Below are 22,030 nucleotides of genomic sequence, written 5' to 3'. Positions count from 1 at the left end.
CACTCCTCCTCTTGCTGACACAAGGGGTAACCTCATCCTCACAGTGCAAGGATTTAGCACCGTTAGGAGGATATTCCAAAGCATTTGATTCATCGACAATCGGTGAGGAAGCTACCAGAGTATCCTCCGATAGTGAAGACTCTTCCCAATTAGATACAGGGCTGAAACATGGCTCAAATTTGGACACACTTACTTTAAACAATCTCTCCCCACCTTTAGACCAAAGCTTTCTTCTACTGTCTTGACAATTTGTAGTAATTTGAACCAAAACCCTGTCAAATGAACCTAGGAACAAGGTCCTCTCATCAATAGAGATAATTTCACCTCAGTTTAATGTGATATTTCAGAAATTCAATTGGCACTATGAAAACGTCGGGATACCTTTACAAGAAAGCCATGCGCAGCGCCTACGACACTCCATCTCTCTGACCAAACTTTCACCTTTTTAAATCATTTACCAGAGAGCATATGTTGTTCTCTAAAATTTTATCCCTAATCCATTCATCTTCATAAATGATTAAAACTAATAACCCACTGAATCTCATGATTTTCGGCTCTTGAATACCATCCACGTGCATCATTTTTTCAAGGTCTTTAATCTTCATAAAACTCTCACACCATCCTACCAGATTATCTTTAAGAATCAGTAGCTTTTTCTTATCAATGGACTTTAATAGGAGTCACCGGATTAAATTGATCACCCTCCATACACTTAGCTTCAAGTGATTATAAACTAAGATTTCTTTCTCCATAATGTATTTTTTGTTTGAAACTTTTCCATGTAGACTCAAACTTTGTTGCCATAGATGCTAGTGTCGTCAAGATAGATAATAGCTTTTCTTGCATATTCCATTCGTGCAAAACGGAAAAATCTGAACCTATTTCTTCCACTGCTTCTCTTTTTTGGGATGAACGAATCAACAATCACTCCATAGTTGTCAAAGATGAGCTGCATCCCTTGATAATGTAGATTCTCATGTAGATTAAAATCAATTAGCGTGAAGCATTTACCCCTAGAATCATCTCTCGCCTGAGTCACCATTTAGTTGCTGGTAGAATCACCTGCAAGCTCTTTTACAAGACCTTTACACTACCTCTCCAGTTCCTCTCGTCGTCACCATTTATTTATACTACATGTAATACGGTAAAACAGAAATCTATAAATTTTGAATGAGAATAAATCATAGGTTATGGTGCATTTTGTTTATTTTCCAAGGAATTATAATAATATGCAGATTTTCTAGCTAAGGCAGGTTCAAAAGGCATGATTTTTTCAAAGCTTGGTGGTAATTCCGCACAGGGGCGTGTGGCTTTTGAAGGGGTGATTCTTACGGTTTTGATGATTTAGAATTGGTTTGTATTTTACCTAGCTATTTTAGCTTTGTATGTTTGAAACTTGTCTAATCCTCTCTTGGTTTATGGTGCACTCTTTTCCTCTATATAGGATTAGGGAGATTTTTGACGAAGCTCATAAATCTGGATTAATCTTCTTTTATGAATAATGATTAAAATCTTTTTACCGTGAAAAAATAATCCAATCATCGATTTTTTAAATGTAGAAGGTTTCGTTGCAGGTAGATTGTTTTTGTTACTAGAAACAATGGACTTCATGCTGAAGGGAATAAATGAGGACACATCTAAGTGCTTATTTGAGTCGAACATTCAGAGATGTCCATTCCTAGATAACATTAACAAACCCACCGACTTTCATTCATTTATATAGGATTCATGCATTGATTGTGTGTGTAGATTCTGAATTGTTAAGTAGTCCTTGCCCTTGAGTTAATTTTGTCTATATCTTTCTGCAGATACAGGGATCTAAAGGTCCTATATTTGAAGATAGTCCGAATTTTGATACGGCATTTAAGCTTTTTCATGGGAAGGATGGCGTTATACCTCTCTTAGGGAGGCCTAATGTTCACTGTGATAGAATGAAACAGGAGCCTATTGGATATTATAATTTTAAGAGGTGTGATTATTCATATGAATAGATGTGTTGATTCATATGAAAAGATGTGACTATTCATTAGAATTGATATGACTGTGTAGGATAAAAGGGTGTAATGAATAGTTGTAACTATTCTAATAGTCACTTATAATTACTATATAAAGGATTGTAAGTGATGAAGCAAAGCAATGATATTTCAAATCAATTTTAAAGTTTTTTTCTAATATTTTTCTTCCTCTTTACAAGTTTAAGTTTCATATTTTTATTTCCCAACAATTTGTATCAAAGCTTGGTTCAATATAAATGAAAATGACCAACAATGGTATGTTTCCATTTCAATTTCTTCGTCTTACAAAAGATAATTATGAAAGTTCGTGTCTCCGTATGAAGGCTCTATTCGGGGCACAAGACGTTTGAGAGATCACACACAATGGTTATGAATCTCCCCAAGACACGGCGTCATTTTCACAACAAGAAAATGAGGCTTTGATGAAGACAATGAAGAAGGATCAACAAGCTCTTACTCTTATCCACCAATGTCTAGATGATTCAATGTTTGTAAAAGTGAAAATGTTAACACTGTAAAGGAAGTATGTGATATTTGCAAATTCACTCCAAGAGTTGACAAAGTGAAAAAGGTTTGACTCCAAGTGTTGCAAGGTGATTTGAAACCTTGCGAATGAAGGAATCCGAGTCAATTTCGGATTACAACTCAAGGGTGATGATCATTGTCAATCAAATAAAGAGATACGAATAAACTTTAGAAGATGTTCGTGTGATTGAAAAGATTTTTCATTCTTTGAGTCTAAAGTTTGATTATATGGTTTGTGTTATTGAATCAAAGGATTTAGATTCTATGGCTATTTAACAAGTTATGGGTGAGTTGCAAGCCTAAGAAGACAAATTCAATAGGAGACAAGATGAGTCCATTGAATAAGCCCTCAAAGTCAATGTGTCTTTGAAAAACAACTAAGAAGAAAAGAATTAAAAGGATCGAGGACGTGGACGAGGTCAAAGTTTTGGCCGACAAGGATATGGAAGAAGTGTTGTGAAAATCGTACAAGCAATGATGCAAATTTATCATCAAGAAATCAAGAAATATCAAGGGGAAGAAAAAGATTTAATAATAAAAGATCGAATGAAATGAGGTATGACATGTCCAATATTAAATGTTAAAATTGTCATAAATTTGGTCATTTTTCTTGGGAATGTCAAAATGAAAGTAGAAATGAAGTGAGATTTAATCTCATTGAAGATCAAAAGGATGTTGAAGAGCAAACCTTATTGCTAGCACTCAAGAAATAAGAGAACAATAATGCAAGCACTTGGTACCTTGACAATGGAGCAAGCAATTACATGTGTGGAGACAAATAGACATTTGTGGAACTTGATGAGAAATTTAAAGGTGATGTTTCATTTGGAGACTCCTCAAAAGTTCAAATTCAGGGAAAAAGAACAATTTTAATTTCTCTAAAAGATGACATACATAATTTCATTACCGATGTTTATTACATGCCCAAGCTAAAGAGTAATATTTTGAGTATAGGACAACTCCTTGAAGGAGGTTATGAAGTTCACATGAAAGATCATTTTCTTTAGCTAAGAGATCAAAAAGTCAAATTGGTTACTAAAGTACCAATGCCAAAGAATAGAATGTTCTTGTTGAATTTAAAGACGATTGATGCAAAATGCTTAAAGGTTAGTGTGGAAGATGATGCATGGTGTTGGCACATGAGATTTGGTCACTTAAATTTTGGAGCCCTCAAAATGCTTGGAGAAAAAAAGATGGTAAATGGAATTTCGATCATTAGTCACCCTAACCAGTTGTGTGATGCATGTCTCATAGGTGAACATGGAAGGACAAATTTTTCAAAAGAAGAAACATCTAAAGCAACTGAACTTCTTTAACTTGTTCATACTAATGTGTGTGGACCAGTCACTCCGCCATCATTCGGTAAAACTAGATACTTCTTGCCTTTCATTGATGATTATAGTAAAAAGACTTGGGTTTACTTCTTGAAGCATAAATCTGAGGCATTTGATATTTTTCAAAGTTTTAAAGCTCTTGTTGAAAAGGAAAACGACTATGAGATAAAATCCTTAAGGTCTAACAGAGGAGGCGAATTTACTTCCAATGAATTCAATGATTTTTTCAAAGCACATGGAATTCGTCATTCTTTTGACAATGCCTAGATTGCCACAACAAAATGGGGTTGTAGAAAGGAAAAAATAAAACCATTCTTAATATAGCTAGAAGTTTGATGAAGGTAAAGAACATGCCTAAAGAGTTTTGGGCCGAAATTGTTTTATGCGTAGTTTATTTGTCCAACCGCTCGTCAATAAAGAAAGTGGATAATGTAACTCCTCAAGAAGCTTGGAACGGGAGAAATCCAAGTGTGGGACATTTTCGAGTGTTTGGAAGCATTGCCTATGTACATGTACCCGACCACGGTAGATCCAAACTTGACGATGTTCTAAATATGTTTTTATTGGTTATGACTCAAATTGCAAGGCTATGAGTTGTATAATCCAAGTAATGGAAGAATTCTTATCAGTTGTACATGGAGTTCGATGAACAAGCAAGTTGGAATTAGGACACAAAAGAAGAAACCTGTGATTTCTTTCAATATTTTGAAGAAGAACAATATGTGATTCCTTCGCAAGATGTGAACCCTCCACAAGATATGACTCCACCTTCACCTGAATCGATCTATGAAGGAACATATGGTGAAAGCTGAAGTTCCGGAGAAAGTTTGAATGAAAGACCAAAGAAATTCAGAAGTATCAAGGATTTGTATCGCCCCACTGAAGCCATTAATGACTTGTTGCCTAATGGTAGATAATAAGCCACTTAACTTTGAAGATGTTGTGAAAGGAAAGAAATGAAAACTAGCAATCGATGAAGAAATAAAATTCATTGAGAAAAACAACACATGGTAGTTATCAGAATTTCCAAAGGGTCATAAAGATGTCGATGTCAAATGGATTTTCAAGAAAATGAAGAATAAGTGCAAAAATTGGTGTGATCAAGAAAAGTTAAAATTAAGGGGGATTGTTGGATACTATAATTTTAAGAGGTGTGATTATTCATATTGTTATGTTTGGCTTGAAATATTAGCAAAGTTGAAAGTTGGCAAAGTTGAAAGTTGGCAAAATTAAAAGTTGGCAAAGTTGACATCTTTGGTGGTGGCTAACTTGTACATATTGGAAATTCTTTGGTAGTTGGCCAACTTATTTTTCATCTTTGGTCCCTAAATATTAGGTTATTTTTAAGTTTAGTCCATAAAACTCAACTATAAATAGGCCTAAGTATTTCATTAGAAATCATCCCAAAACAAGCTCTCTATTCCTCTTGTTTTCTTTATTCTCTCACTTTGGGAATTCTAAAGAATTCTATTTGGTGTAATATTTGTTGATGGTGAAGTTATCATCCGGTGTGGTGCCCGAGGAGTAGACGATATTCTCGTCGAACCTCGTAAATTTGGTGTGTTATCTTCTTTATTATTTTTTATTCGGTTTTTCCATTGTATTTCAATATTCAAGATTTTGACGGGTTTATTCGTTATGCAACCTTTGGTGGTTTTGATATTGACATTTTAGGTCAATTTTGAAACTACGTTCGTGTGGGAAATAACCCGGTTTCCCCAACAATTGGTATCAGAGCTTCGATTGAGGTTATCCTGGTGGTCCTGTTGCTGAAAAGATATACTTCGTGTTATTGAATATTGTTCATTAGATTTAAAATGTCAAAATACGGATCAGTTGAGACATTAAGCTCTTCACCCGGACCGGTGAGGAGGGTGATGTCAAATGCAAATTTCTTGGTGGAGTTGTTCGATGGATCTGGTCATTTTGGCCAATGGCAAGGCGAGGTGCTAGACGCTTTATTCCAACAAGGTCTAGACATCACCATTGAGGAAGAAAAACCCGAATATATGGAGGAGACAAAATGGGGAACAATCAATAATTTGGCGTGCAGCACGATTCGATCTTGTCTTTTCAGGAAGTAGAAGTATGGCTACAAGAACGAGACTTCTGCAAGTAAGATGTTGAAAGCATTGGAGGAAAAATTCCTAAAGAAAAGCTCTAAGAATCGTCTCCACATGAAGAAAACATTATTCAGATTTGATTATCAACCAGGCACCAGTATGAATGAACACATCACTACGTTCAATGAGCTAGTGGCAGACTTATTGGGCATGGATGAAACCTTCAAAGATGAAGATTTGGCATTGATGTATTGTCATCTCTTCTAGATGAATTTGAGCACCTTGAAACAACGTTACTTCATGGAAAGGATAATGTTATCCTTAAAGATGTAACTGCTACTTTGTATAGTTATGAGCTCAGGAAGAAAACCAAGAAGGAGAGCAAGTACGAAACATCGGAGGCTATGGTGGGAAGAGGTCGCTCAAAAAGTCAAAAGCCAAATGGAGAGGGAGATCAAAGTCGAAGTCCAGACTGGGAAAAGATGAATGTGCATTTTGTCATGATAAAGACCATTGAAAGAAAGATTGTCTGAAGCTGAAGAAGAAAGGAAAAGCTACTCCAGATGCATGTGTTGCAGAGCATGATGCAAATGACTCTGACATATCATTGGTTGCTTCGTCAACAATATTCCATTCAGATGAATGAATATTAGATTCGGGTTGCACCTATCATATGTCCCCTAATCGGGAGTGGTTCTTCAATTTAGTAGAATTAAATGCAGGAGTTATTTATATGGGCAATGACAATGCATGTAAAACTATTGGGATATCTTCAATTCGATTGAAGAATCAAGATGGATCAACCAGAGTTATGACTGATGTCCGATACGTGCCCAGTTTGAAGAAAAATCTCATCTCGTTGGGAGCCTTGGAATCCAAAGGCTCAGTAGTCACTATAAGAGATGGAGTTTTAAAAGTCATGTTGAGTTAATCGATTGACTGAATCGGCCAAGAGGGTGTGAATTAGCAATAAAAAATTTTGTGGAAGCTTTTGTAGAAAATTGAAAGAAATTGTACAGCGATTTAGAGTGGTTCGACTTTATCAACCAAAGTCTACGTCCACTACCTTAGCTATACACACTAAGGATTTTCCAACAAATTCACTAATTTGTTCTTTCTTTTGAGGCCAAAGAGATAACCTTACAACTCCCTCAAGAATATACCTCAATTCTTGAGAACACTCTTTTCTCAAAGAGAAATACAAATTTGCAAACTTAAAAGAAAAACCTGACAAGACAAATATGTTTGCATAATTCTAGAACAAAGAAAGAACGCTCAAGAATAAATACAATTGAGCACAATAAGTGTTCTTGAAAGCAAAATGAATATTGAATGAAAAATAGGCTTGAAATGCTCCAACTTGAGGTTTGATGCTTTCTCTTTGATTCTCTCTTGATTCTAATTGCTTGATGTTTCTTGTTATTGATCAATTGCTTCTAAGCTTGCTTAAATACACCGTGAATCACTTCTAAATGTTATGGATGATTAGAGAAAATAATATAGTCGTTTTATTGTGAAAGCAATTAATAAAACAGTTTGGAGCGCGGGGGGAATTGGTACCCCCTATGGGGAATCGGTTCCCTAAGTGTAAAATTCAAATATTTCGACCGTTATACAAGGGGGGGAATCAGTTCCCTCCGAGCATACTGGAATTCTCGGAGGCAAACCATTCAGGGGGGGAATCGGTTCCCTCTGAGCAATCTGGAATTTTTGGCTTTGAAATGGTTCGAAATACTTTGTAAAATTATTTTAAAATTGTTTTAAGATTAAAACTTAATTTTACACTTTGAGTAAGGATTAAAAATGATCTTTGAAAGATTTGGAGTAATGTTTTGATATTCGAATAATTCTATCGAATATACTTAGAAAATCATTTGGAAAATCTTAAAATTCATTTAACTTAATTTGTTATATCGAAATATCAAAATGTTTTCAACAAGTCACATATGGCGCACTTGTGATAATGAAGGACATCAGGAAAAATAATTTGTATTACTACCAAGGTAGTGCAATTATTGGAGCAGTTGCAGCAGCTTCCGGATGTGATGATTTAGACGCAACCCAGTTGTGGCATATGCGGTTGGGACATGCTGGAGAGAAATCCTTACAAATTCTGGCAAAAGAAAGGATTGTTAAAAGGTGCAAAGGCTTGCAAATTGAACTTTTACGAGCATTGTGTTCTGAGAAAGCATAAGAGAGTGAAGTTTGGCACCACTATACATAATACAAAAGGTATTATGGATTATATTCACTCAGATGTATGGGGTCCTTCAAAGACATCATATTTGGGAGGAAACCATTATTTTATAACTTTTGTAGATGACTTTTCCAGAAGAGTTTGAGTGTATCCGATGAATTCTAAAGATGAAGTGCTTCAAATTTTCCTGAAATGGAAAAATATGATCGAGAACCAAACTGGTAGAAAGATCAAACGTCTTAGGACGGACAATGGAGGGGAATATAAAAGTGACCCATTCTTTGATGTTTTCCATGAGTATGGTATTGTTCGACACTTCACTGTTAGAAATACACCACAATAGAATGGGGTGGCAGAGCGTATGAATCGAATATTATTGGAGAAAGTTCGATGTATGTTGTCTAATGCTGGGTTAGACAATGCATTTTGGGCTGAGGCTGTGGCATATGCTGACCATCTCATAAATCGTCTACCGTCATCAGTGATAGGAGGAAAAACACCATTGGAGGTATGGTCTGGAAAACTTGCTACTGATTATGATTTCTTACATGTATTTGGATCCACTTCTTATTATTATGTGAAGGAATCCAAGCTTGATCCGAGAGCAAAGAAGGCTCTCTTTATGGGAATAACCCATGGAGTGAAGGGATTCCGCCTTTGGTGTTTAGACACCAAGAAAATAATTTGTAGTATAGATGTTACCTTTGATGAATCTGACCTAGTAAAGAAGGTAACAAATGAAGTTGTCCAGACAAGTAGTACTCCACAGCAGGTGGAGCATACTCCAAAACAGGTGGAGTTTCAGCAGATGATGATCCCAGAAGTTTATACAACTGATTTTTCAATTTTAATAGAAGAATCAGAAGATGAAGAGGTTCAAACCCAAGAACCATTAGAGACACCAGAACCACTTGCAGTTACAAGGCCAATGAGAGAAATTCGTAGACCTGCTCGATTTGTTGATATGGTGGCCTATGCTCTTCCAGTTGTTGATGATGATATCCCTATCACTTACCAAGAAGCAATACAAAGCTTGGAAATTGATAATTGGAAAAGTGTCATGGATGAAGAAATGCAATCTCTCCAAAAGAACAATACTTGGAAACTAGCATAATTACCGAAAGGTAAAAGGGCAATTTGATGCAAGTGGGTATTTGCAAAGAAAGATGGATCTCATAGCAAGAAAGATGTTCGCTACAAGGCAAGGTTGGTAGCTAAAGGCTACGCTCAAAAGAAGGGAATCGACTACAATGAAGTATTTTCCCCTGTTGTGAAATATTCATCAATTATAATATTTTTGGCCTTGGTAGCACAGTTGAATTTAGAGCTAGCTCAACTTGATGTAAAGACGGCTTTCTTGCACGATGATTTAGAAGAAGATATCTATATGACTCAACTAAAATGATACAAAGATGGTGGTTGTGAGAAATGGGTTTGTAAGATGAACAAATCGCTCTATGGATTGAAGCAATCTCCGAGGCAGTGGTACAAGTGATTTGATAGCTTTATAAGGAGGCAAAAGTACACTAGAAGCAAATATGATCATTGTGTGTATTTGCGAAAGCTCAAAGATGGATCTTTCATTTATTTTCTCTTGTACGTTGACGATATGTTGATTGCTTCGAAGAGTCAAAAAGAGATAGACAAATTAAAGGCTTAGTTGAATCATGAGTTTGAGATGAAAGACCTTGGTGAGGCCAATAAGATTCTTGGTATGGAGATAAACAGAGATAGATAGAGAGTGAAGCTTTGTTTAACACAGAAGCAGTATCTGAGAAATGTATTACAATGTTTTGGCATGAATGAAAATACCAAACATGTAAGTATCCCACTAGCTTCTCATTTGAAACTTATTTCTCAGTTATCTCCTAAAACTAACGAAGAACGGGAGTATATGACAAAAGTCCCATATTATAATGCAGTTGGGAGCTTGATGTATGTAATGGTGTGTACGCGTCCTAACATTTCACAAGCAGTTAGAGTTGTGAGCATGTACATGCATGATCCTGGAGAAGGACATTGGCAAGCTGTGAAATGGATTCTACAGTATCTCCAACAAACTGTGGATGTTGGTTTAGTTTTTTGAACAAGATGGAGCATTTGGTCAGTGTGTGGTTGGATATGTTGATTCCGATTATACTGGTGATTTGGATAAGTGTCGATTAACTACTGGGTATTTATTTACTCTTGCTAAAGCTCCAGTAAGTTGGAAGTCAACTTTGCAATCTATGGTGGCTTTGTCTACTACAGAGGCAGAATACATGGCAGTTTCAGAGGCTGTAAAGGAAACAATTTGGCTTAACGGGTTAATGAAAGACTTGGGAGTTGTACAAAAGTCACATTAGTCTCTATTATGACAATCATAGTGATATTCACGTAGCGAAAAATCAAGTCTACCATTCAAGGACTAAGCATATCGACGTAAGGTATCACTTTGTGCGGAGATCTTTGAAGAAGGAAAGTTTCTGCTTCAGAAAATTACGACAGCAGAAAATCCTGCAGATATGATGACCAAGGTAGTAACAGTAATCAAATTCAATCACTGTTTGAACTTGATTAACATCCTGAAAGTTTGAGCATCTTCGGGTATATGGCGCTTGTGAGCGCAATTAGAGGCACTACATTAAAAGAGCTTCATGAAAATTGAGGAGTTGAAGAAATTGAGTAGGCTTGGTAATTTCAAGCCAATGTGGAGATTTGTTATGTTTGGCTTGAAATATTAGCAAAGTTGAAAGTTGGCAAAGTTGACATCTTTGGTTGGTGGCTAACTTGTACACATTGGAAAATTCTTTTGTAGGTGGCCAACTTATTTTTCATCTTTGGTCCCTAAAATATTAGATTATTTATAAGTTTAGTCCTTAAAACTCAACTATAAATAGGCCTAAGTATTTCATTAGAAATCATCCCAAAACAAGTTCTCTCTTCCTCTTGTTTTCTTCATTCTCTCACTTTGGGAATTCTAAAGAATTCCATTTATTGTAATATTTGTTGATAGTGAAGTTATCATCCGGTGTGGAGCCCGAGGAGTAAACGATATTCTCATCGAACCTCGTAAATTTGGTGTGTTCTCTCCTTTATTATTTTTTATTCGGTTTTTTTCCATTGTGTTTCAATATTCAAGATTTTGACAGGTTTATCCGCTGTGCAACCTTGGTGGTTTTGATCTTGACATTTTAGGTCAATTTTGAAACTACATTCGTGTGGGAAATAACCTGGTTTCCCCAACACATATGAATAGGTGTGTTTGATTCATATGATTAGGTATAATTATTCATATGAAAAAGATGTGACTATTAATTATGAATTGATATGACTATGTAGGATGAAATGGTGTAATGAATAGATGTAACTATTCTAATAGTTACTTACAATTCCTATATAAAGGATTGTAAGTGATGAAGCAAAGCATTGGTATTCCAATTCAATTCCAAATTTCTTCTAATATTTTCTTCTTCCTCTCACTACAGCAAAATTGTTCTACAGCGGCGTTTTTAGCGGCGTTTTAGGAGTAAACGCCACTAATTTTAAACATATAGCGGCGTTTATATAGAAAACGCCACAAAATGGTAACTTTAGCAGCGTTTTTATAAAAACGTCGCAATAGGTTCATCGATAGTGGCGTTTTTTCAACAAACGCTGCAAAAGAGTAGTACTTTAGTGGCGTTTTTATACAAACACCGCTAAAGACTCGTAATTTAGTGGCATTTTTATACAAACGCCGCTATAGAATTGTACTTTAGTGGCGTTTTTATACAAACGCCGTTATACACATGTACTATAGTGGTGTTTGTGTTTACAAACGCCGCTAAAGACTCATAATTTAGTGGCATTTTTATACAAACGCCGCTAAAGACTCATACTTTAGTGGCGTTTTTATACAAACTCCGCTAAAGACGCGTACTTTAGTGGCATTTTTATTCAAACGTCGTTATACACTTGTACTATAGTGGCGTTTGTGTTTACAAACGTCGCTAAAGACTCGTAATTTAGTGGCATTTTTATACAAACGCCGCTAAAGACTCGTACTTTATTGACATTTTTATACAAACGCCGCTAAAGACTCGTACTTTAGTGGCGTTTTTATTCAAACGCCGCTATACACTTGTACCATAGTGGCGTTTGTGTTTACGAATGCCGCAAGTTTACAAATTTTAAGTGTCGCGCCCTTTAACCTTTTTTCATTTTTTTCCCTTTCAAGCATTTTTCAATCCCGCCGTTTACCCAAACCCATCTTCTTCACTACAAAACCCCAAACCCATATGTTTCACTACCATTTTTATGCTATCTCTTATTTAGATTCCCTTATCCACATTTTTAAAAGAACTCATCGCTGGAATTGAAGAGCAAGGAATCTAAAGTTGAACTACCGAGATCCAAATGATGGATCTAAACCTGAATCAACTAGAATCGGGTTGGGAGAAATTGAGGAAAGAAGCTCGAAAGATCGAAGGCGATCTCGATGTCAAACTATCTTCTTATGCTAAGCTCGGTGCTAGGTTTAATCCAGGAGGGTTGCTCGTTTTCCTCCTTTTTATTGTTATTTTCTGGAATGTGTGTTGCTTTTTTTTCCCAATAGATTATTGAAATTAGGAAAAATTTTGTTGAAGAATTGAACATATTCTAAAATCTGAATAAATAAGATTTGTTTAATGGGAATTTTTTTCCTGTTTTAGGAATCCAAAGCCTTAGGAATCTGGTGCTCTTTCGTTTCTTCTTCTTCTTTGTGATAATATTTACTTACATTTAGATTATGTAGATACTGGGTCGCCACCGGCCGGGTCAAGCAGATCATGGAAGTCTATGGAAATTGAAATTCAATCATTGCTTGAGAAACTATTGGACTGATCGTATGAGTAGATGTACTGCATCTTTTGCACCGACTACTTCGGTAACCCAGAAACTTGCAAGACATAGAGACATACTACATGAGTTTACTCAGGTTTAATCCGCTGACTCTGTTTACTACACTTGTTTACTTATGATTATGCTTACCATAACTAATTTTGGCTAAATTTGTTGTCGTTTTCCTATGATTGGAAAGTTAAGAAATCACTTATCTGTTACTAGGTGATGGTGCTGTGAACTGTGAAATTGAGATGCTTTCTTACATTTTAGCCGAGTGAATAAAATTGTCGTTGAAAATTTTATGATGTCTACAGAATTGGGGTTTATTGAAGTAATGATTACTTTGAAATCCAAGGTCCACAAATTTAACATTAAAGCAATTGATATTTCAATTTCTTTAATTCTATACAAGTAGTGCATTTGCAAGCTCAGTTCCTGAAATTCTATTCAAAATTAGATTTATCACAGGTAAAGTGACTACAATTTAGGTTCAAGTTTGGACGCATAATTGTCAAGTGATCCATCTAACTAAAGGGTCTTAATCTTCATGTAGAACTAATTAATATGGAATTGTTCCTTAAGATCATTTTATAAAGTGTATTCATGTTAAACTCTCTCTTGCTTACTCATCATTCAATTGTGACTGGAGTGGTACATCATAATTCTCTGAGTTTGGAGTTTTATAAAGTTTTGAAACCATGAAGCTGCTTTTCTTCTACAGGGACAAGCTCTGGCATGCTTATATAATGTTTTTCTTGTTGGTTTTGATAGTCCTTACTAGGGTATTTGTACCTTCATTTGGACTAGAATATAAATCTCCCATTCTATTTATAAATTTTTTTATTTCAAATTACCAATTTAAGAGTTCATGGTCCTTGATTGTTACTAGCCTTCCAATTACTTCAATTGGAGAAGAAATTCAGTATAAGCAATGAGTAGCTTTTGGTGCAAATACTTAAAAGAGATTTTTTTTTGTTTATATCAAAACAACTTCATGGTGAAGTGTTATAGTAAGATGATCTATTCAAGCTTTAAACTCGTGGCCAATAAACATGCTAGTAACAAATACATGTAAGTCCTTGAATATATTATTCTTTTTATTTTTTTTCTTTTTGTTTATATTATACCGTACCGAGGTCAAGCTTTCATTGGCAATGAAAGAAGAAAATATAACCAAACTCTCGAAAGTTTTATGGTCCATGTTTTTCTTCGAAAGCTTCACTCTAATAATTTGATACTTTTCTAGGAGCTGCGAAGCTCAAACTCAGATATAATATATTTTCTTTGTTATCTCTTTGTTTTCTGTATATGTACAATCCTTATGGGTTTGAAGTAATGGTATAATTCTTCGTTTTAAGGAATTCAGAAGAATCAAGCAATGAGGGAACATGCTTGTTAGCACAGTGTTCGGGGACTTAGAGGACTTGTCTTGAGACCAAATATTCTTGCTTGTTGCAGTACAATGGTTCTACCCTTATTTATATTTTTCAACTGTATTTAGCAGTGCTAATTTGACATTTCTTATTCATTCACTTGCCCATTTTTTGTAATAGGCACTTGATGATAATGTCAAGTTAAACTCTCTCCGTTTTGCCATGTTCTGATAATGAAAGCTGAATTCTATTTGTCTGCTTCTCTTCCATCTCCTAAATCAGTAACTACTGTTATTAAGAAATGTGACTTCTTTCTAGGCCGAAAATACTGTCACTCTCTATGACGTTCCAAATATTTGGCATATTCCTTTACTACTAAGAGTAAGTAGTTCACTTTTTGAGTTCTTTTTATCGTCTAAAATTCTTATAGTACAAAGTTATAACTGGAAATATATGTTCCTTGATTCATTTGTTTATTTTACTGATCATGAATAGGATCAAAAGGCACATGAAGCAATCTTGAAATGATTGAACATACTAGGGTTTTCCCTATGAACTTTGAGGGACTTAGACATACATGCTTTCTTGATCCAAAATTATAAGATTTCATTGCTTATCCCTCTTTTGTATTTCCTTAACTTTTCTAAGAATACAAACTTGCTCAGATTCTTGGGGTAAGAATTCTAACTTCTAAAAGTAAGATGGCAACCAATACATTATTAAATTTTTTCTTTATGATGACATTTTTTACATTCTTATGTAGAATATATAGTGTTTTATTGTTCCTGACTTCCTGTTTTTGTTGTTTGTTGCAACATCTTTTTTCAGTTCTCAATCACTCACATGTATGTTATGAATGCAAGTTCTGCTGGTTGTTTCCTTCTCTTCTTAGTCTCATCTAAATTATTGTAATTGCAGTAATCTTGAAGAACAAACTTCAACAAAAAGCGGCTTCTTCAATAGACTGGCACAGCGTTTCCCATTTGTTTTTAATCTATTGAGGAGAGATCATTCACTGTCAAATGATACTTTCAAATAAGATGTCAAGACGATGAATATGACAAATTCCAATGAAGTGGGAAACAAAGTAGCTTTAGAAGGCATATCTGGAGGTTATGATGATGTCGCTAGTGAAATTGAGGATGTATCGAACAACAAATCCATGTATATCTACACTTTAAGGTTCAGTTGTAACTCATTTGTACTTTAATGTCTTTTAAGGTTCTCTCTCCATAAAAAAAACTTTAATTTATTTTATTGTTAAGTATTTTTCTTTATTTTTTTTGTCTTAATTAAAATGTATGGTTGTTGTTAATTAGATAAAGCTAGATATAAATTTAGGTGATGTATAGCAGAAATGAAATATGCAAAATCAATTAATATTAGCTAAAGAAAGGTAATTAGCGGCGTTTGTATCAAAAAACGCCGCTATAGGTCTGACTTTTTGCGGCGTTTGTATTCAAAAACGCCGTTATAGGTCTGACTTTTTGTGGCGTTTATGTCCAAAAACGCCTCTATAGGTCTGACCTTTTGCGGCGTTTGTTCTAAAAACGCCAGTATAGGTCTTTTCTTTTGCGGCGTTTGTATCCAAAAACGCCGCTATAGATCTGACCTTTTGCGGCGTTTTTTCTAGAAACGCCGTTATATATCATAACTTTTTGCGGCGTTTATTCCAAAAATGCCGCTATAGATATCGACTTTTTGCGGCGTTTTTTCAAAAAACGGCGTAATAGATATTGACCTATTGTGGCGTTTTTTGTTCTCAAACGCCGCTAACTTTAGCGGCGCTGGTATTACCGGCGCTTCTTGCGGTGTTTTTCCTATCGCCGTAAATACTTTTAGCGGCGCTTAAAAACGCTGCTATAAGATTAAAAAAACGCCGCTAAAACTCTGTTTTGCTGTAGTGTCTCTACAAGTTTAAGTTTTATACTTCCATGTCCCAACAGAGCCTACCACCCAATTTAGCCCATTAGCAGTAAGAACCGCAACGATCAGTTTGTCAGCTTTTAGTTCAAAAGGGCCATTGACTTTGGTCCCTTCTAGATATATGGAAGAACCAAAAAAAAGAAACCTGACTCATCTAACAAGCAAGAACCCTGTCAGGTAATCACACATTTTTTAAGAAAAATGCAATGTTCTACCATAGACGAGTCATTCAAAGAATTTGGGAACATAAAAAAATGAAGAGATGAATGAAAGTTAATTTTGCACAAGACTGGATTTACTAATAAGAACCGAACCACCCTAAATATAACATGTTGTGAGGTCTCAAAATCAACTGAAACAACCATTGCTGCTTCCATGGCCGAGTATAATGATCTAAGTCAGGTGCATCCTTTCTTTTGTAAGCCATTGTAGTAGAGAAGGAACTATATGGGGACCCAATCCGTTAAAGGCTGGTCGACCATCCGCTTCATCAAACAATGTGTGCTATTGATATCAGTAGATGCATTTAGTGGATTGGGATAATCAATTAAAAAAAATAAAACTTTAAACCAGGATAGCCTGAGCAAAGGTTGATGTTGTAGCATTTGAAAATGCTCAAGGCAATGTCGCTATGGTATGAAAAGTAAAGTAAAATACCCTATTCTGGAGACAGTTCTGTAAAATAAGAACAGTATCCAATGGTAAAAGAAGACCTTTTGACTTTAAGTGTGTGTATTTATTATGTTACTGAGTCATTGACTATGTCTATGTGTTTGAACAGTGGCTTCTAAGTAGTTTTTTATGCACATGGAGAGCAAATTGAAAAGTTCTCCGCTTATATGGTTGACAAATACACATATAATATTAATGTAGGATAGTGATAATCATCTCCGGAAATTAAGGTGAAAATGCATCGTTAAAAATTGAAATTTCATGTCGAGCGAGATTTTCTCTACAATAATATAATATATATATATATATATATATATTAAGTAGCAACCGACCGAAGAGGCACATTTGCTTTCATTTCGTTTTCTTAAAAACACAAATCAAGTAGAAGCAATTGACTAATCTTTTCAGTAAAAGTTTGCATCCACTAATCAAAATATCTATGATATTTAACTTTGTTGAAGGTAATATTCAAATCGATAGTTATAATCAGTTTATTCTTTTTAATTTAAACAGAGAAATATAACTGATATTTTTAAAAGAGAATAATGAGTTAAAAATAATAAATAATATAAAAGAAAGAGAGAAAGATCCCATTTTTTATTCATACATAGAAGTTTATATATCGGTCTCTGACGTTGATGTTAGTGTCACAGACCGCCAGCCCAAGACCGAGCCCAGTTCGTTCAAGGCTGCCAGAGACTACCTTTGCCACGTTTTGGGCCTTCTAGAAGACCCAGCAGAGCTGGCCCATCCACCTTGGAGAGAGAAGAGGCATGATAATTATTTGAAATTATCTTAGAGATAATTCCCACTAATTATTATTTAATTTAGAGTTATAGATGGAGTAGGGCTCTTTTCTGACCGTTGATGTAATTTAATCTTAACCGTTGATTGTAGGGGGCTCCAACTATAAAAGGAGGCTCACCCCCACCTCATTTACTCACTTCAGATTGAGGAATACAAGTTAGCATTCACTCTAAACTCTCTCTTCTCCATTTGAGCGCCCATCTCTCTATTTTTCCCATTTCCTTTATTTTTGCAACGTTCTAAGCATTCTCGCTTAGTGAAGGTTTGGGTTACTTAGCCGAGTTTCGACCTCGAAAATGACTAAGGCTGCACGAGCTTGCTAGCAGCAGTCTAGCCCCGTGACAAGTGGTATCAGAGCCTATTTCTTTTTATTTTCGTTGGTTCGAGATGGCACCACAACATGGTGAAGCGACGGGTTCTGATGGGAATGAAACCCGCAATGCTGGAAAGAAGAGAGTACCCTCGAAAGATGTTCTCACGTCCATCCAGGAGAAGGTTACCAGGCTCGAGGGTTCCATGACGGAAGCCAAGGTAGTGCTGGATGTGCTAGAGTCCGTAGACCTTGAAAGGCTGGGATCGTTGGATCTCGATAAGCTAGAGTCCTTGGAGAGTATCAGGGAGGAGGTTCAGGATTCACTCAACGAGTTGGATGTGAAGGCAACTGATCGAGGTGATTCCTTAGAAGCCATGGTAGTGGCTTTAAGGAAGGAAGTTGAGGAACTTAAGAGTAAGGGTTCTGATTCTGAGGTGGTCGAGCTAAAGAGGGAGGTCGAGTTACTCAAGACCGAGTTGTTGGTGTGTAAAGCTGCGTTCGGGAATAGCGTAGCCACGGTTGCACCCAAAGCCTTGGGTGACATCCCTAAGCTGGAGAAGTTCAAAGAAACCAGGTCCGCCCAGGATGTTGAGAATTTCCTTTGGGGGTTGGACCAGTACTTTGCAGCCACGGGCATCACAGAGGATGCCAAGAAAATAAGCATCGCTAGTGTTTACTTGTCAGAGGTTGCCCTCATGTGGTGGCGACGCAGATGCAACGATGTGAAGCGTGGGAACGCTGCCATCGAGACCTGGGTAGAATTCCAAGCTGAGTTCAAGGAACAGTTCTACCCATAGTATGCTGAGGATGAGGCGCGATCCAAGTTGAGGCGTCTCAAGCAAGAAGGGTCACTGAGGGAGCATGTTCGAAAGTTTGTCGAACTAATGCTCCAAGTCCCAAATTTGAGTGAAGAGGACGGGTTCTTCACCTTCATGGATGGGTTGAAACCATGGGTGAAGAACGAGCTAAGGCGATGAGGAGTTAAGGAGCTCTCGGTTACCTTGACGACGGCCGAGTCAATCATTGAGCTTGGCGTCAAGAAGGTGGACTCCAAACCAAAGCCGAAGTTTCGAGGTAGCAGTGGTGATAGGGACAAGGCGTCCAAATCCGACAAAGATTCGAGTGGCAATGGCAAGCCATCGAATGGTAAGCACTCGGATAAGAAAGACAAGCAAATTATCCAGTGTTACAACTGCAAGGGCCAAGGGCATTTGGCGAGGGACTGTCCGCAGAAGAATAAACTCTCGGCCATCAAGGAGAAAGATGGGGAGGAGAGTGAGACTCTAAAGCTTGGATCCATCCTTAGCACCATGGAGGTCAAGAAGGGTCGAAAGAAAAAAGGGTTGATGTTCGTTGACATCACCATTGCTGGCCAGAAATTGAGTAAACTAGTGGACACCGGTGCCTCCGAGTTGTTCATGTCAGAACCAGTTGCCAAGAGACTTGGTCTTCATGTCGAGAAGGCATGTGGTTCTATCAAGGCCGTCAACGCCAAAGAGGTTCCGATTGCGGGGGTCGCAAAGGGAATTGAGTTAACTGTTGGAGGTTGGTCTGGAACGGAAGCCATCAAGGTGATTCCTCTTGATGACTTCGACTTCGTGCTTGGGTTAAGTTTCTTGGACCGGATCAATGCTTTCCCAGTACCTTTTGCCGATTGTTTGTGCATCCTGGATCCAAAGCAACAGTGCATTGTTCCAGTGAGCCGAGGGCCCGGAGTATGGGCCAAAGTTCTATCCGCAATTCAATTCTCGAAGGCGGTGCGCAAGGAGGAACCGTCCTTCTTAGCTGTCTTGGTGTGTGAGGAGCCAGCCACAACCAAGAAAGTTCCTGACGTGGTGAGCCACGTGTTGGCAGAATTTCAAGATGTGATGCCTGCCGAGTTGCCTAAGAAGTTGCCTCCAAAGAGGGGGGTGGATCACAAGATTGAGCTTGTGCCGAATGTGGAGCCACCCGCTCGAGCTCCTTACCGAATGGCTCCGCCCGAGTTGGAGGAGATGCGTAGACAGTTGAAGGATCTCCTCGATGCCGGGTACATCCGACCATCCAAGTCCCCCTATGGTGCCCCAGTACTATTTCAAAAGAAGCACGATGGTTCTTTACGGATGTGCATCGATTACCGGGCTTTGAATAAGCTCATGGTGAAGAACAAGTACCCGATTCCTCTCATTGCGGACTTGTTCGATCAGCTTGGTGGTGCAAGGTGGTTCACCAAGTTAGATTTGCGATCGGGCTATTACCAAGTCAGGATAGCCGAGGGAGATGAACCGAAGACAGCCTGCGTGACTAGGTACGGTTCGTATGAATACCTTGTGATGCCCTTTGGCCTCACGAATGCTCCAGCCACTTTCTGCACCCTGATGAACAAGGTGTTGCAACCTTTTCTGGATCGATTCGTTGTTGTCTACCTCGACGACATCGTCATCTACAGCAAGACGTTGGAGGAGCATGTTGAACACTTGAAGCAAGTGTTTCTGGTGTTGCGAGAGAATGAGCTCTTTGTCAAAGAGGAAAAGTGCTCATTCGCCAAAATGGAGGTTCCTTTCCTTAGCCACATTATTGGAGGTGGCAAGATCTGGATGGATAGGGACAAGGTTCGAGCCATTGATGAATGGCAAGTTCCAACCAAGGTGACGGAGCTGAGATCATTCCTGGGGTTGGCCAACTATTACCGGAGGTTTGTCAAAGGTTACTCAAAAATCGCAGCCCCCTTAACCGAGTTATTGAAGAAAGACAAGGCGTGGGATTGGGGCCCGAAGTGTCAAAGTGCCTTTGATGAAATCAAGCTTTCTATGATAAGCGAGCCAGTTTTGGTGTTGCCAGATCACACCAAGCCCTTTGAAGTTTTCACCGATGCATCCGACGTTGCCATTGGTGGGGTCCTGATGCAAGAGGGACATCCGGTTGCTTATGAAAGCCGGAAGCTCAATGAGACCGAGAGGAGATACACGGTCCATGAGAAAGAGATGACTGCAGTTGTGCACTGTTTACGCACATGGCGACATTACTTACTTGGGTCCAAGTTCGTGGTGTTTACAGACAATGTTGCCAACAGTTACTTCTTAACCCAGAAGAAGTTGTCACCGAAGCAGGCTCGTTGGTAAGAGTTCCTTGCCGAGTTTGACTTGTCCTTGGAGCACAAACCTGGGAAAGTGAATTCCGTGGCCGATGCCTTAAGCCGAAGGTGTGACATGGAGTTTGTGAGTTTGTCGACGGGACAGATGCGGGAGCGCATCAAAGAGGGGTTGTCACATGATCCGATAGCCCTTTTATTGATTGAGCTTGCCAAGGGGGCAAGACTAGAAAGTTTTGGGTAGATGGAGGCTTGTTGTATGCTCGAGGACACCGCCTCTATGTGCCACAATTTGAAGGATTGCGAAAGGAGCTCATGAGGGAATGCCATGATTCCAAGTGGGCGGGATATCTGGGGATCCACCGAACTTTGGCCTTGATAGCGGAGCACTATTATTGGCCGCACATGGGCAATGATGTCGAAGCCTATGTGAAGACCTCTCTTGTGTGCCAGCAAGACAAGATAGAGCAAAGGAGACCAGCTGGATTGTTGCAGCCTCTGCCTATCCCCGAGAAACCATGGGAAAGTCTTTCCATGGATTTCATTGTTGGTTTGCCTGTTTCCGATGGATTTTCTAGCATCATGGTCGTGGTGGATAGATTTTCCAAGTATGGGACCTTTATTCCAGCTTCCAAAGTTTGTCCAGCCGAGGAGGCCGCTCGTCTTTTTCTCAAGTACGTGGTGAAGTACTGGGGTGTTCCAAAGACGATTATCAGTGATTGGGACACAAGGTTTACTGGGAGGTTCTGGAAGGAGTTGTTCAAGTTGATGGGATCAAGCTTGAACTTCTCGACAAGTGTTCATCCACAGACGGATGGGCAAACCGAGAGAGTGAATGCACTCGTAGAGACCTACTTGAGGCACTATGTGAGTGCCACGCAACGTGACTG

At 37.9% G+C, this 22,030-nt stretch overlaps 1 pseudogene; it reads left to right on the top strand.

Annotated features, from left to right (window-relative positions):
* Positions 1-12,511: 12,511 nt before the first annotated feature.
* On the top strand, positions 12,512-14,361 carry LOC120187143 (annotated as a pseudogene).
* Positions 14,362-22,030: the final 7,669 nt, after the last annotated feature.

The sequence above is a fragment of the Hibiscus syriacus genome, unplaced genomic scaffold (assembly GCF_006381635.1).
Source record: "Hibiscus syriacus cultivar Baekdansim isolate YM2019G1 unplaced genomic scaffold, ASM638163v2 tig00113722_pilon, whole genome shotgun sequence".
In the NCBI taxonomy this organism is placed as follows: domain Eukaryota; kingdom Viridiplantae; phylum Streptophyta; class Magnoliopsida; order Malvales; family Malvaceae; genus Hibiscus; species Hibiscus syriacus.
Note: the sequence above shows the minus strand (reverse complement) of the source record. Positions and strands in the feature narration are given on the sequence as shown.